The sequence below is a fragment of the Carya illinoinensis genome, chromosome 6 (assembly GCF_018687715.1).
Source record: "Carya illinoinensis cultivar Pawnee chromosome 6, C.illinoinensisPawnee_v1, whole genome shotgun sequence".
Lineage (NCBI taxonomy): Eukaryota > Viridiplantae > Streptophyta > Magnoliopsida > Fagales > Juglandaceae > Carya > Carya illinoinensis.
This window is the reverse complement of record NC_056757.1, coordinates 20,716,291-20,728,954: the sequence shown is the minus strand read 5'-3', so window position 1 is coordinate 20,728,954 and position 12,664 is coordinate 20,716,291.

Sequence of the window (12,664 nt, the reverse complement as noted above, 5' to 3'; positions counted from 1 at the left end):
CTCTGTAACAGAAGAAGGAATTTCTACTAAAATATTAGGAAAAAAAATTCAATTTAAATTTTTATTCCCTCCAGTCTCAAGAGAGATTAATTCCTTAAAAGAAACATCATTAACTAAAGAAATTAATTTTTTAACAAAAGTCAAAATCAAAAGAAAAGAAAAACAAATAAATTTCTTAAAACAAGAATTAAAATATAAAAGAATTGAAAAACAATTAAAAGATCCTTTATTAATCCAAAAAATTAATAATTTCAAAACTATAATTGAAAACGAAGTATGTTCTAATTTACCTAATGCCTTTTGGAGTAGAAAACAACATATAGTCGAATTACCTTATGAAAAAGAATTTTCTGAAAAGAATATTCCTACTAAGGCTAGACCTATTCAAATGAATAAAAAATTATTAGAATTATGTAAACAAGAAATTAATGATTTATTAACTAAAGGACTTATTAGAAAGAGCAAATCACCATGGAGTTGTGCTGCTTTTTATGTACAAAAACAAGCAGAATTAGAAAGAGGTGTTCCTAGATTAGTTATAAATTATAAGCCTTTAAATAAAGTTTTACAATGGATTAGATACCCTATTCCTAATAAAAAAGATTTATTATCTCGACTTTATGCTGCTACTATATTTTCAAAATTTGATATGAAAAGCGGATTTTGGCAAATCCAGATTGCTGAAAAAGATAGATACAAAACTGCATTTACAGTCCCTTTTGGACATTATGAATGGAATGTTATGCCTTTCGAATTAAAAAATGCTCTTAGTGAATTTCAAAATATTATGAATGAAATATTTACACCTTTCACCCATTTTTCTATAGTTTATATAGATGATGTATTAATATTCTCTTCATCAATTGAACAACATTGGAAACATTTAAATACCTTTGTTCAAATCATTAAACAAAATGGATTAGTAGTTTCATTATCTAAAGTCAAATTATTCCAAGACAAGATTAGATTTCTCGGACATGATATTTATCAAGGAACTATTACCCCAATAAGTAGGGCTATAGAATTTGCTAATAAATTTCCTGATGAAATAAAAGATAAGCAACAACTACAAAGATTTCTAGGAAGTTTAAATTATGTTGCTGATTTTTATCAAGCACTTAGACTTTTATGTGAACCATTATTCAAGAGATTAAAAAAGAATCCACCTCCATGGACAGAGGAACATACAAATATTATAAAACAAATAAAGGCTCATGTTAAGAAATTACCATGCTTAGGACTCCCATCACCTGATGCCTTTAAAATTGTTGAAACAGATGCCTCTGATCTTGGTTATGGAGGAATTTTGAAACAAAAATTATCAGATGAAAAAGAACAGATTACTCAATTCCATTCAGGATGCTGAAATCCTGCTCAAAAGAATTACAGTACTATTAAAAAAGAAATTTTAGCTATTGTATTATGCATTTCTAAATTTCAAGATGATTTTTTGAATCAAAAGTTTTTACTTAGAATTGATTGTAAATCAGCCAAGGAAGTTTTAGTAAAAGATGTTAAAAACTTGGCTGCTAAACAAATTTTTGCAAGATGGCAAGCTATTTTAAGTATTTTTAATTTTGATATTGAGCATATTAAAAGAGATTCTAATTCTCTTCCTGATTTTCTATCCCGAGAATTCTTACAGGAAAAATCATGTCTTCCTCAAAGTCCAGAGTGAAAACCAAATCCTCCTATGCCAAATCACCTTCTCCTCCTTATCCTTCACCCTGTCCTTCCGTCACACCAAAACCCTATACAGTACTAGGGACATTACCACAAAACATTAGGCTATCCTATAATCCATTTTCACCATTATCCTCTTCAAAATTACCCACATACTCAAAAGCTGTTTCTTCTACCAGTTCTTCTCCTTCTCAAATTATTAATCCTCCACCTTTATCTCAGCCCTCTGTAACTCCTATTATCTTCAAATCCCATTGGCATCCAGTCTTTCCTATTGAATCAGAATTACAGCATCTATCTGAACCTCAAAAATTACTTGACGCTTTTCTATTACCAGATTGGCATTATGTTCCCCAGAACATTACCAAGACTCAGAACTTTTATGAATTTATTTTAGTAGCACTGATTCTATTATTATCTCTGAAATCCCCTGCTCTCTACAATCTCAACCTTCTCCACCTGCAACTCCGATTATTGCATTCCACAAAGTTACTATTAAACAGGTTCTTACTTTAGAACAGTGGGGAAAAAGCCCGTACTTGACGAGAAGATTTTCTCAGCCATATGATCCTCCTTATTTCGATTACTACGATTATCAACAAGCATGGAACAAAACGTTCTTACGACAAAATAAGAATTTGCGTCATTCCTGGTTTCTCCATTTTGATAAATTACAGGAAATTAAGACTCTACTGCGATGGTTCCTATTATGGTGGGATCAATTTGGACCAGAATCTCTCATTCTTCCTCCACCTCTCCAGGAGAGTCTTCAGGCTTTCACATTACAGAACGATTGTCCACCTTCATTATCACACTGTTCACCACTTCTCCTTTTCTTTCTTAAAACTAAATTAAATTGGATCATGAAGTGGGAATATGTCATCAAACCTCATCCTTCTCTCAAAAATATTATGTTCTTGGCCCACCAAGTCTCTGTAAAATGGTGGGAAAAGTATAATTATGATCATGTTGTAAAAATGTTCTCAAAAATTACCAAGGCTCCTGAGGTTCTTGTTCAGAGAAGCAGATTCCAAGCTCAATTAGCAACAATTACCAATAAAAAAGACTTGAAAAAATTAGTAGAAGCAATGTCACAAGTATCAGACAGTGATGAAGAAGAAGACCATCAAGTCAGATTATCTCCAGCACAGCAGACAACATCATCGCCACTACAGCAGGCCTCTCCATCCCAACAGGCCTCTCATTCTCATGACAACTCACCATATTATCCCTCACAGATGATGGATTCTCAAGATCCGTATGAATTGGAACTGGCAAATTATGACCCTCAGATTATGTAATTCCAAAAGATTATCGTCATTTTCTTCCATTATCAGAACACTGTTTAAGATGCTCGTCACTGTTCAAGATGCCCGTAAGTCAAGAATCATCCAGCTGTCTAGTTACTGTTTAGCCGCCCATGTTTAATAAATGTAGCCGCCTATTTACTGTGTATGAGTCACTGTACATGTCAGTAATATTATTGTAAGGTACTGTTTTGGAGTCTAGTTCTTTCTTTAAATTGGGAAGGATCACCTACAAAATGTTTTGTTAATATAAATATTAGAGTATTAACAGCATCTTCTATGGGTTGACCATCTTCTGTCTTAATCTCCTGCAGATTTTCATCATGCTTATAGGCACTCAATATTCTTATTCTTTGTTCTTGTGTAAGATAATGATCCCACCAGCCTTTTAATTGGCCGGTGAATCCTGTAACTAGAACATGTGCTACTTGATGATCTGATCTTCTACTGGCTTTATAAACATTAGCTACCATAATCATTTCTTGAAAATGATTTAATATTTCATATTCAGATAATCCATTTATATTCCATTCATATAATGCATCTAATGCAAAAGCAGATCTCACTATATGTTCTCTTTCCTCGAATTGTATATCCGGAGGGGTAGGCATTGGATACCAATTTCGAGTAGTAAAAGTATGAGTTGCTGATTCCCTAGGATAAAATTGCCCACTATGATTTCCTTTAATTTTGTTTATCTGTAATTCTTTAAATTGATTTTCAATATTATTAATTTCAGAATCAGATAGATCAGGTGAATCTGTCTTACTTAATACATTAATATGAGATTGTCTTAAAGTGGATGCATTATTATCAATATTTAATTTTTCTAATTTGCTAGAGATCTGTTCTAGTAAATCTTCTTTAGTCTTAGAAAAACTAGATTTTAAGTGAGCAGGTATTTCATGGGGAATAAACAAAGGAATTTCTTTAGCTTCTTTAATAGGAGTTTTAATAGGAGATATTAAGTTTTCAATTCTTTCTAATTGTTTACTCATGGTTTTTAAATATAAATTAGTATAATTATTTTGTTGGATTATATTATCAGTATTTTTAGTTTCTGGAGAAGTTAATCTCTTTATTGGTGATGCTAATATTTGTGTGTTTCTTTAATTATATTTAATAGCCTCAAAAGGAGGGTATTCTTCATAAATAATTTGATTATTTTCTACTTTAACCCATTGATTAGTAGTCCTATTTATAGTCGACAATTGATTTGATTTATATATTTCAAACCATATGAAGAAAGGTATATTAATTTTTATGCTTTCTAAATATTCATAGTATTTTATTTGGATATAATCTCTTTCTAATTTTGAGAAAGTAGAGAAAAACAAAAGTCTTTTCTGCTTATTTTCTTCTTTCATATAATCTTGTTTAAGATATTCTTTATTGATTTTGAATTCTTCTTTACTCAAGGTAAATATTTGGGCATCGTCTCCAACTACCTGTGAATAGGTTGGAGAAGAAGGTTCAGTTTCTTTATTCTGATGAGGATTAGAAGAGGATGCTGAATCAGGGTGATTGATTGAATATACAGGTGTATCAATAATATTTCCAGGAATAACTCTCCGGACTTGTGTATCTAGATTTTGTATTTTATTTCTAGAGACTGAAGTCATTGTAGATCTATTATCAAAATTTTGAGATCTATTCCTACTAATTGTAGATCGTGGTGTATGGTAACTGGAGGATGCTGGAGAAGAATAATGAGAAAATGATCTCCTAAAAGGTTGGAAGGCAATTTGGACTGTTCGTTTTGATCTATATAATCTAAATCATCTTTAGAATTATTTTCTACATTCGGTAATGGAATAATATTTTCTAATTGCCATTCATTAGGAAGAGTAACCTGATTCCAATAAATTTGTTTAGGAATTTGTATACTAGAATTTGGTGTACTAGATTGTAATAATAATGTATAGCCCTTTGGACTAGTAATGAGAGCCTGTGGCTCTAATGTTGTTTTCATTAATTTATAATGGATTCTATATACTACAGTTAAAGGATGTGATCCTTTCATCATATGATAGCCATTTGTTTTAATATTTAATGTTAAGGCATGTAGAATATTAGAGTCAAATAATGAGAGTGAATAATTAGGATAACAGTTAAAATATACTGGGCCTTGGAATAAACTAGATTCAACCATACCAAGTAATGAATCATGGAAATTATAATGTCTTCCATCTCTTAAACAGAGTAATACTGAAGCATTTAGTCCATTTCTGGTAAGTGGTTTTACAGCCACTTGTACTAATCCAATATGTATAAATGAATATTTCTGTTCCTTATGGTGTTTAATGGCTTCTTTTGTTAATAGTTGTAATGATTCATAATCATTATTTAGGCTAATAGTCTTTTCTACTGTTTTAATTGTATAATTTGTAAGGAATGATAATTTTGAAGAAAAAGTTGAATATTTATATATTTGGTTTTTAGGTACATTGGGAATTGTCCAATCTTGTAAATTTCTTTCTATGTCTATAATACTATAATCTTCTTGATTTACATTTTCAGTTTCTAAAGGTGTGTTAACCGTAGATGTTTCAGGTTTGAATAAAGAATTAATTGAAATAGAATTTTTATGCAAAGATTTCCTATATAAAAGAGAAATAAGTAGATTAAGATCTTGAGGGAACACCACCGGGACCACCCTTAAAGCCTCTTTGGCAAGATTGGGCTGACCAACGGATTTTCATGGTTTACCATCACAAGATTCTCAATATACTCTATTTTCTTTTATGTAGGTTACCGTTGATAAAATTCTATACCAACGAATTTTTACTTTTTTTTTTCTTTTTTTATAAAGCAAGAATACTTGGGTGATTTTTTAAACTTTTAATTTCAGATCTTAAGAAGTTACAGTGATCTTCTAATTCTTCTATTGCAGCTTGCCTACTTCTATATACGTGATATCTTTCCATCATTGAGCAATAATCTAGTTTCATTAATAATTGTTTTTCTTTAAGATGTTTTATCCTTTCTTGTAAATTTTTTAATTCAAGTCTCAAATTATATTCTAAACAATTTAATTCATAGCGATCACGGAAACCAATATTATGTGCGTAATAATTCATCATGAAATTCAACATAAATAGAATAAAACAACAATAAAATAAAATAGCTATAATAATAACTATATATATAATAACTGTTGGCTCTGATACCAACTACGTATACTAGGATATATATAGTATATATATAATAGCTAATATAATAGATATATTAACAGATAATAGAATAAATAATAATAAACAAATAAATGAAGTGCAAGAAATAAAAGCATGAATAAAAGTAAAGATCAAAATAAGATAAACTCAACTTTATTGAAAACATAATACTTACAAGGAGATTAATTCTCAAAAGTTTGAAAGGCAGGAGACATGGAAAGGAGTTTACAAGAGAGAAGTTTTGAGAGTGACGAAAGAAAGGGACTAGGATTGGCTTCAGATGAGAATTTCTGAATGCCTTTCCTCACTTACAAACTGCCTATTTATAGACTCCAAAACAGTACCTTACAACAATATTACTGACATATACAGTGACTCATACACAGTAAATAGGCGGCTACATTTATTAAACATGGGCGACTAAACAGTAACTAGACAGCTGGATGATTCTTGACTGACGGGCATCTTGAACAGTGACGAGCATCTTAAACAGTGTTCTGATAATGGAAGAAAAGGACGATAATCTTTTGGAATTACATAATCTGAGGGTCATAATTTGCCAGTTCCAATTCATACGGATCTTGAGAATCCATCATCTGTGAGGGATAATATGGTGAGTTGTCATGAGAATGAGAGGCCTGTTGGGATGGAGAGGCCTGCTGTAGTGGCGATGATGTTGTCTGCTGTGCTGGAGATAATCTGACTTGATGGTCTTCTTCTTCATCACTGTCTGATACTTGTGACATTGCTTCTGCTAATTTTTTCAAGTCTTTTTTATTGGTAATTGTTGCTAATTGAGCTTGGAATCTGCTTCTCTGAACAAGAACCTCAGGAGCCTTGGTAATTTTTGAGAACATTTTTACAACATGATCATAATTATACTTTTCCCACCATTTTACAGAGACTTGGCGGGCCAAGAATATAATATTTTTGAGAGAAGGATGAGGTTTGATGACATATTCCCACTTCATGATCCAATTTAATTTAGTTTTAAGAAAGAAAAGGAGAAGTGGTGAATAGTGTGATAATGAAGGTGAACAATCGTTCTGTAATGTGAAAGCCTGAAGACTCTCCTGGAGAGGTGGAGGAAGTGGGAATATTATTAAATTAATATTAGAAAAAAGTATTATTAAATGTTAATAGTAATTATATTCTAATTAAATTAATATTAAAAAATTATTATTAAATGCTAATAGTAATTATATTCTTATTATTAGTTGTTAATAGTAATTATATTCTAATTAAATTAATATTTTAAAAAGTATTATTAAATGTTAATAGTAATTATATTCTAATTAAATTAATATTAAAAAATTATTATTAAATGCTAATAATAATTATATTCTAATTAAATTAATATTAAAGAAAGTATTGTTAAATGTTAATAATAATTATATTATATTCAATTAATATTAAAAAATATTATTAAATGTTAATAATAATTATATTCTAAATGTTAAATGTTAATTATATTCTAATTAATTTAATTTATTTGTTTGGAATGAGAAATTAATATTTTAATATTTGATGAATGAATAGTGGTCTTCCATCTTTAACTAACCACTGTAGCAAAAGTCTAAATTATTTTAGATTTGCCCAATCCAATGTGAAGGATTTTTGAGTCAAATTATGTAAATTTTGGCCAAACATCTCATTTGGGCAAGCCAATGTGGATGCCCTAAGAAGCAGCAAAGAAGTTTTAGAATTTGTTGTAAGGAATGGGTAAATAGAATTTCGAAATTTTTATTCTTCAACCTGTCTTTTAACGCTCCGGCCACACCCCCACTTAGGTAGTACGAAATGACCAAAAAGGACATGAATAGGAAAGAAATTGGGCCCTGCGAGTCGTGACCCCTTCTTCAACCCACGAATTGCCTATTCAAAATCGAAAAATTCTTGTTGCAACCGATCGGGAAAACTTTCGCGTAACCGGCGTCCACGTGTACAAATGAAATTGTACTTTTAATATACACCAAATGACCTTTCCTTCGTCTTTCTACAGAACAGAAAAAATGTAACAAATTCCCACGAACGAACACAACTTCTTATAGACGAATGCAAAGATGAAAATAAGTTTTCATCTTCTTCTTCGCATGCTCTAAATTTTCAACAGAGATGACAATCTTACAACCCCTTTGTTTTTATTTTTTCTTTAATTTTCCCCATGAAGAAAATCTCAAGTCCCCATTGAACATAAATCTAAAGCCTCTTTGGTTATGTCCATTTAGTTCTTGTAAGAAGACCCAATTTTAAGCCATTAATTCCATGGTCGCTATCTAGCAAAGTATCGTTTATAGACCATCGAATATTTAGGTTCTCTCTCTCTCTCTCTCTCTCTCCACATCTAACTCAATTTTCTATGCATTCTACTATGGTTCTAAGAAACTAGCATTCACTATAATATTGCATGTTTATAATAAACAAATTGCTTGCCTGAGTAGTTGACTTTCTTGGTAAAACCCATTTGGGCTGTCAGCCTCTCCCGTGTGCTGCCACCTTCTCCTTTTTTTTCTTAAAATTCTCTGTTCTTCAAGAACCCCAGAGTGAGAATGCATAAATTCTTCATGTTAAGAAACGATTGGGTGTTAGGCCTTCTTTCTGAATGTGGAGGTTCATATCCTTCTTTTACATCTTTATGTGGTTTGAAGCACATTATTTCTTGGCTTCAAAATGTACATCTTTTTCTTAAGAGAGGGAGAGAGAGAAGCCAAACCCCCCAAGATTGCGGAAGGAGTGTGGAGCGTTGGGGTTAGAAGGTCGCTGCCTTTTCAATAAAAAATGTTGCTTTCTTCATTTATTTTTTTCAAGTCCTTGGAGAAGAAGAAGAAGAAAATCTCAAGGCAAGCATATCTGAGCTTCAACCCACGGTGACAAACACACATGCATTCGGAACTATCCATGACGATGATGACATACGTAGATTCTGCAAGCCACAACGATGACCACTGGCGTAGATTCCGTCCTACCAAACAATGACGACGATAGATATGGTCGGTTCTCCCACAACGCGCGATAACTCTCTCTCTCTCTCTCTCTCTCTCTGTGAGACTCTAAGTACCTTTTGTCTGCTTTTATTTTTATGTTTTCCGTTTGTTTTTTTTTTAATAATATATCTGCTGAAGTGGATTATGGATTCCCCAACGGTTCCCCAACCCCTGTTGCCTGTAGCAGAATTGTTCAAAATCATATGCGATGAGTTCACCCTCACTCGATGACAACTTTTTCAAACCGACAGCAACATTGGCCATTTAATTCGAGGGCAACGAGATTCAAACCGCCGCAACCCATCACTCGACTATGAAACTGGCCAGGGAGGCTTCCTTTATTCAAACCGTACCAACCTAGATAGCAAGAGTTATGTCACTCGACAACAACTTCTTCATTCTACACAGTTGCGAGCCACAGTTATCCTCTATTTGTTTTGAGTTTTTTTTTTTTTTCTTTCTAGCGGAAATGATAACATGTGAATGGCTAGATTTAAAAAAAACAAAAAACATACAAAACCATAGGAAAAATAGAGTTCTTCAACTAAAAAATGAGGGAGGACCTAGAAATGCAAAGATATGTACCTTTTAACAATCTTAGCAGAAAGTTTGCAAGAATTTCGAAATGCAAAGTAGAGAAGTTGAAGAAAAACCAAAATCAAATCAACAAGAAAAAATCTAAATGCAAATGGAAGAGCTTGACAATGTCATTGAAGAACTTTGTTTTCATGGGTTGAATCTGCACTTACAGGCAATGGGGATGCAATGCAACATTGGAGAGCACTGTTCCGGGATCAAGCAAATGGGTAAAACCTAAGGATGTTTATCCTCATTGCTTGGCCAAATTCATATTTAAATTTGGCCAATATCAACACTTCTTTACATTTGCCTATTCTATCTAAATTCAATCCCCACATTGGATTTGCCATCCAATCTCTATATAATAATAAAATATTATTAAATTAATATTTGTTTTAAAATTTATTTTTATAACATTTTATAATTCTACCAATTTAATATTATTAATAATTATATTATAATTAAATTAATATTAAAAAATTATATTTTCAAATGTCATTTAATCCTAATAACCAAAAAGTGAGATTAAAATCATATAAAATTCTATTTAAATTTCTTAATTACTAAATATCTAGCAACATATGAGAATTCATGTCAATAAAAAAATCTGCACCTACATAAACACATACAAGAAAACACATTCTTAATTACAAAACACCTACATAAACAGCTACAAGAAATCTGCACTTCCAACACCATCTTCCTTATAAAAAACACCAACATAAATCTACACTTCCAACATTTCAATTACCATGTCTTGCAACATACTAGTGTTCATGTCTAACAACATATCATGTATAGCATCACAAAAAGAAGCCCCCAGATTACATATAACAACAGTTACAAAAAAACCAAATACATCCACATTAGTTGTTATACAAATCTACTATGCTAAACTAAAAACCCCCCAAAAAGCTTATATATTAAATCATAAAAAGAAAGAAATCTGTCATGAAGTTTCAAAAAATAGTCTTCCATCAAAATTTAGCAGTAAAATTCGAAATTAGTACCTCCTACAAAACACAGAATTAAGCTCAGAATTAAGCAATATTAATCTCAGAATTTACCAAAAATAGCAACTACTAGGATTTCCTTGTGTGCAAAACCATCAACTCTTCAGTATATTAACCAAAAACAGAAACTAGCAAATATTTTTAAAATGAACAATATTACCAGGTGTGCAAAACAACGACTCTTCAGTGCACTTCTCCCTCCTCCAGCTATTTTATTTGATTCAATTCATTCCTATGTTTCTCTAGGATTTATTTTTTAGAAGTATTGAAGTAATCAGGGATTCTTATCCACAATTGGGTGGACTTTTGACATGTCCACCTAATAGCATCTATGTTAATATTGAGTCACCTTGATACAAGGAGTTGTCTTTCTCCATGATAAAGGACACACCTCGTTGGGATAATTTAGTTCATGCCCTTACTTGCCCTTTGGGTTGTGTCACTTCAACCTCGGCCTCAACATTATCATGCAAGACACAAGCCATGGGGGGTGTTATTAATACCTTCTCCACCACTTTGCATGAGTGTGGTGAAAAAGGGATCATCCGATAAGTGTGAATCCATCCTTCATAAAATAGTTAGCAAGTAATAAAGTCAACACAACAATTTAAGTAGGGGAGACAGTCAAAATAGTAAGCCAAAATGACTAAAAGAGTCAGCAAAAACTAGGCAATAAAATTATACAATTAGCAAATCAAAAATTTTAGTCTTATTGGCTTCTACACACACACACACACACACAACACTTTAAAAAAAGAAATGACCATTAACTATTTTGTTTAAACAGGTTCTGAAAAAAATCAAGAGGACTAACTCACTAATACTATAGACACACTGATACCCTTTTTAATTTAGACTTTTGTGTCATTTGGAAACAATAGTTTTAACTTATAAAATATACTAAAAGGATAAAGCGATACACTGCTACCCATTCCATATTTTAGTGTGTTGTAGTAATCCTAAATAGTTCCACTTCTTTACAAGCTATAACATACTTCTTTTGCATCTAGAGTTGATCTGTTTATTAAAACTTCTCAACAATGCCAACATGCATGAAACCAATAATATAATATATCCTTCCAATACATGAACCACCCAAATGAAACCCAATATAAAGGATAAACCTTGAACCCAGTAAATAAAAATAATATTTGACATTAAGGGGGAAACCCCCAAATATGCGCATACTCTTTATGTTTCATTTTCTAAACAACATCCACTCAACATTTCTAGGGGTTTTTGGTTTAGCATAGCAGTTCAGCTCGTAATTTATACCAGTTTGGAGAAACAGTTTCACTCTGTTTCATCTGAACATTCACTCAATATGCAAAAGCAAATATCCCACACTAAAACCAAACTCAGCTTCAAACCTTATCAAGAAGAGAGACGTAAAACGATTTTCCAATTAGACTAAAAATCAAGTAGAGTTATCATGGAGAAGTAAAACAAAGTTATCAAGCAGACTGAAATCACTTCCAATTGTCGAAAATCAAAAACCCTAATTGTTAATCCCAAAATCAAAAACCCTAACTATCAATCCCATTTCTACATTCGTGTTGAAGTATAGTAACAACTGAGAAATCGAGATCAAGAAACCAAGAAAAATCGAGAGCCTACAAAAATCATGAAAGAAAACTTACAGATCGGGAGTGGGAGTGAGAGAGAGAGTAGAGGGGCGCAGCCGTGGGAGTGAAGGGCTCAACTTCTGTGAATTAGGGGAGAGAGAGAGAGTTCGGGTGATGAAACGAAGTTGAGAGAGGGCAGTTTATTTCATGTATTGTAGCTTCCCATGTCCCACATCTTTGGTAGGAGTGAGAAAGTAATATTTTAATTTTTGGTGAATAAAAGTGGTCTTCCATCTCTAGTTAGTGATTATAACAAAAATGTAAAATGTTTTACATTTGCCCAATCCAATGTGGGTCTTT